Raw genomic sequence first — 5,000 nt, forward strand, 5'->3', positions numbered from 1 at the left:
AAACCACATGCAATAGCCCCATCTACGCGAATCGGACGACACTACGTCCACCATGTCGCGCGCAACACGAAAACTAAATACCGCCATCTGCAAGTCTCCCGAAACATGACCTGCTGCACCGACGATACCGCCATCTATGAGACGCCACCCCGACTACGACATCGCTAGGTCCCACAGTACCCATTTTCCGACGCCACCCACAAAGCCTGCATAATCTGTCCACCACAGGAACCCGAACGCCAGTGCCTGCGTCGCACGAAGTAGTCAACCGACAATCACTCCACCCGCACCCGCACGTGCCCCACCCCAACCGCCGAAATCGCAACTCCAGCGGATGAACGGCGAACTCTTCCCGCACTCGTACGTTGCAATCCACCCCTATATCTTGCGTTTCACGAAGAGTTATATCCAATATGCCAAATTCCCGCTGTCCCTATACATGCTGTAAGTCTGTGCACACAATATGAACCACACATCAGCGAGACACTCTATCACACATTACTCTCTGCCTGTAACAGACACAGATACAATATGTAAGCACCAGCATGGACCAACGTCCGGTGCATCCTCTCCGCCACAGTACACCATCCACACTATGATAACCACACCAGGGGGTCCAATTCTAAAATAGAATATCCCACCCGTCCGACATCCACAATTGCTCAGATAAGCCACCAACACCCACACATGTCCTACACAGGGGTGCACCCAACACCACCACACTGCCTCCTGTTACGGCACAGAAACAATGGCAGGAATGAATCACACAGGTCTGCCGCTCCCTTGCCGCAACCACAGACGCGGCGCGCCTCCAGTCACGAGCGAAAAGCGCATCCTGACGAGACATAACTGCTGTGACATACTGAAGCTGCCTCAGACATTCACTTACAATGATCACTACCAACGAACCTCGGCCCCCCCCCCCCCAACACACTCTCTTACCACGTTGTGTACTGTAATCCAACCCATTTCGCACCTTAACCTAACCCATTTTGCACCTTAACTTAACCAAATTCGTAACGCAATTTGTACCGCAATGTAACGCAATGTGTACCGCAATGTAACGCAATGTGTACCGCAATGTAACGCAATGTGTACCGCAATGTACCGCAATGTGTACCGCAATGTACCGCAATGTGTACCGCAATGTGTAACGCAATGTGTAACGCAATGTGTACCGCAATGTGTACCGCAATGTGTAACGCAATGTGTACCGCAATGTGTAACGCAATGTGTACCGCAATGTGTAACGCAATGTGTACCGCAATGTAACGCAATCTGTACCGCAATGTAACGCAATTTGTACCGCAATGTAACGCAATTTGTACCGCAATGTAACGCAATTTGTACCGCAATGTAACGCAATTTGTACCGCAATGTAACGCAATTTGTACCGCAATGTAACGCAATTTGTACCGCAATGTAACGCAATTTGTACCGCAATGTAACGCAATTTGTACCGCAATGTAACGCAATTTGTACCGCAATGTAACGCAATTTGTACCGCAATGTAACGCAATTTCTACCTTAACCTAACCCACGTTGTGCCTTAACCTAACCCACGTTGTGCCTTAACCTAACCCACGTTGTGCCTTAACCTAACCCACGTTGTGCCTTAACCTAACCCACGTTGTGCCTTAACCTAACCCACGTTGTGCCTTAACCTAACCCACGTTGTGCCTTAACCTAACCCACGTTGTGCCTTAACCTAACCCACGTTGTGCCTTAACCTAACCCACGTTGTGCCTTAACCTAACCCACGTTGTGCCTTAACCTAACCCACGTTGTGCCTTAACCTAACCCACGTTGTGCCTTAACCTAACCCACGTTGTGCCTTAACCTAACCCAAGTTGTGCCTTAACCTAACCCAAGTTGTGCCTTAACCTAACCCAAGTTGTGCCTTAACCTAACCCAAGTTGTGCCTTAACCTAACCCAAGTTGTGCCTTAACCTAACCCAAGTTGTGCCTTAACCTAACCCAAGTTGTGCCTTAACCTAACCCAAGTTGTGCCTTAACCTAACCCAAGTTGTGCCTTAACCTAACCCACGTTGTGCCTTAACCTAACCCAAGTTGTGCCTTAACCTAACCCACGTTGTGCCTTAACCTAACCCACGTTGTGCCTTAACCTAACCCACGTTGTGCCTTAACCTAACCCACGTTGTGCCTTAACCTAACCCACGTTGTGCCTTAACCTAACCCACGTTGTGCCTTAACCTAACCCACGTTGTGCCTTAACCTAACCCACGTTGTGCCTTAACCTAACCCACGTTGTGCCTTAACCTAACCCACGTTGTGCCTTAACCTAACCCACGTTGTGCCTTAACCTAACCCACGTTGTGCCTTAACCTAACCCACGTTGTGCCTTAACCTAACCCACGTTGTGCCTTAACCTAACCCACGTTGTGCCTTAACCTAACCCACGTTGTGCCTTAACCTAACCCACGTTGTGCCTTAACCTAACCCACGTTGTGCCTTAACCTAACCCAAGTTGTGCCTTAACCTAACCCAAGTTGTGCCTTAACCTAACCCAAGTTGTGCCTTAACCTAACCCAAGTTGTGCCTTAACCTAACCCAAGTTGTGCCTTAACCTAACCCAAGTTGTGCCTTAACCTAACCCAAGTTGTGCCTTAACCTAACCCAAGTTGTGCCTTAACCTAACCCAAGTTGTGCCTTAACCTAACCCACGTTGTGCCTTAACCTAACCCACGTTGTGCCTTAACCTAACCCACGTTGTGCCTTAACCTAACCCACGTTGTGCCTTAACCTAACCCACGTTGTGCCTTAACCTAACCCACGTTGTGCCTTAACCTAACCCACGTTGTGCCTTAACCTAACCCACGTTGTGCCTTAACCTAACCCACGTTGTGCCTTAACCTAACCCACGTTGTGCCTTAACCTAACCCACGTTGTGCCTTAACCTAACCCACGTTGTGCCTTAACCTAACCCACGTTGTGCCTTAACCTAACCCACGTTGTGCCTTAACCTAACCCACGTTGTGCCTTAACCTAACCCAAGTTGTGCCTTAACCTAACCCACGTTGTGCCTTAACCTAACCCAAGTTGTGCCTTAACCTGCTCTGTAATTGGCATATGACACGTTACATTAATCCAGTGTTGTCTAACCACAACCCTCTGAATATAGTTCGCTACTCGCACCGCCCACCCTCTTGTGTATCGTTTCATGTTCAACACTTCGCAAGTGTTGCTTACTTTTTACATGCTCCCGCTGTACACTGTAATGTGGACGACTGCAGGATGTACATCGCCCCCACCCTCCCCCCTGCCTTCGCACGCTGGTCGTTCAGGTGCTTGCGTGTTCAATGCCCTTCGCAGCTGTTCACTGGCATTCGCATGTCGAAGCGCTCAGTCTACGTCGTGGTACGGCCTGTGTCCACTGTCCGCTGATGTCGTAAGCTTAACCCTCACATTGTACTGCACATAGGTCCGTATGTACTGCATGATACGCTGTGGCACATGTGTGACCGTACAACGACTGCGCCCAACAACAGCGAACCATACGGTCCAAATGTTGTGCACTCAGCCACGTGCCGTCTCCCCATAACAGCTACATTGCAGTGTGGTACGCCATAGAGACGTGTGGGATTAACGGACGCCCTGGATGGCGATCAGCATGAGCCGTCTGTTGATGTAGTGGCGCGTGTATTCAAACGTAGTCGTCTCTTCTCACACAGTGTGATAGCATGGTGCACCGCGTTCCACATCTGCGACATGGTACAGATGCTGGTTGACAGTCGGTCTCGTAATGGACATCGCATACGTAGGGGGCCACCTCCCACGTGTTCTCTAGTCGTGCACATTTTGTTGCGTGTATGTGGGCAGACGTAGTGTGTCGTGACACCTAACAGACAGGTATGCAATAATCGTTGCATTTGCAAACTGGGATGGACGTCTACGTTTGCTGGTGACGTTACGCAAATGAACAACTGGTAAACCCATTGTGGTGCGGTTGTTGTTGCTGGAGGTAAATCAGTAAGGGCAAATCTGTGTGTGAAGCGATACGCGGCGGTGGCTGGGTGGGACCGTCCCCGGCCGGTGAGGGGGGGCCGCCCGGCGTGCTGGCCGCGCGGTGCGTGGGCGCACGCGCTACAGCCGGCTGGTGGGGGCGCCCAGTGGCAGGCGCGCCGGCCGACGGACGCGGCAGGCGGCGCAGCTGCGCGCCGGGGCACCCTGCGCGCGGCGCCGGGCGGCCAAAGTGGGTCCTCGCGGGCCCGGTGCGAAGCGCGGTGGACATCTGCAGTGTGCTGGTCCGACTGAGGACTGTGTGCGTTGAGGATGCGCCGCCGCCCGGCACTCGGCGCCGCGACGCCGTCTGCTGCTCGGTCGCCCCAGCGGTTCTCGCTGGTGGTTTGTATCGCAGTTGTGCAGACGTGTTGGCACGTGCGCTGTGCTGGGAGAGTTCGCTTCGGCACCCACGTGGGGCCTTTGCCCTTCTGTGGCGCTGGCGTTGGAGCTGCCGGTCACCGTAGGTGGCGCGTGTTGTCTCCCGCCGGCAATGCCACGACAGCACGCTCCCGGGCCTCTGTCGGCAGCGGCAAGCTCAGTTGGGAGCACGGGTGGTCGCACCTAAAGCGTCTACTCGCCTAACTCCGGGCGATTGCGCCTCTCTCGAACCCGACCAAGTACTTAGGACGGCGCTGCGCGCCGCCGGGACCTGAGAGGGTTTCGAGGTGTATTGTGCAGGGGAGCTCAGCCTCCTCCTGTTTGCAGAATAATTGAGCGGACGCTTGCGTGTTCGCGCGGGCCCCTGGGACACACTCCCGGGCGGCCGGCTGCTCAGCTCTAGTTGACGCAGCTCCCTGGTTGATCCTGCCAGTAGTCATATGCTTGTCTCAAAGATTAAGCCATGCATGTCTCAGTACAAGCCGCATTAAGGTGAAACCGCGAATGGCTCATTAAATCAGTTATGGTTCCTTAGATCGTACCCACGTTACTTGGATAACTGTGGTAATTCTAGAGCTAATACATGCAAACAGAGTCCC

The 5,000-nt window shown here is 52.9% G+C and overlaps 1 non-coding gene across 1 annotated transcript in view; it reads left to right on the forward strand.

Moving 5' to 3' along the window:
• Positions 1–4,814: 4,814 nt before the first annotated feature.
• The window catches only part of LOC126130124 (small subunit ribosomal RNA), a 1,909-nt gene continuing 1,723 nt past the window's right edge, over positions 4,815–5,000 (forward strand). The window contains exon 1 of the ribosomal RNA XR_007527368.1: positions 4,815–5,000. This exon is cut by the window's right edge and continues 1,723 nt beyond it. This is a non-coding gene — a ribosomal RNA (small subunit ribosomal RNA).

Source organism: Schistocerca cancellata, unplaced genomic scaffold (assembly GCF_023864275.1).
Source record: "Schistocerca cancellata isolate TAMUIC-IGC-003103 unplaced genomic scaffold, iqSchCanc2.1 HiC_scaffold_549, whole genome shotgun sequence".
NCBI lineage: Eukaryota > Metazoa > Arthropoda > Insecta > Orthoptera > Acrididae > Schistocerca > Schistocerca cancellata.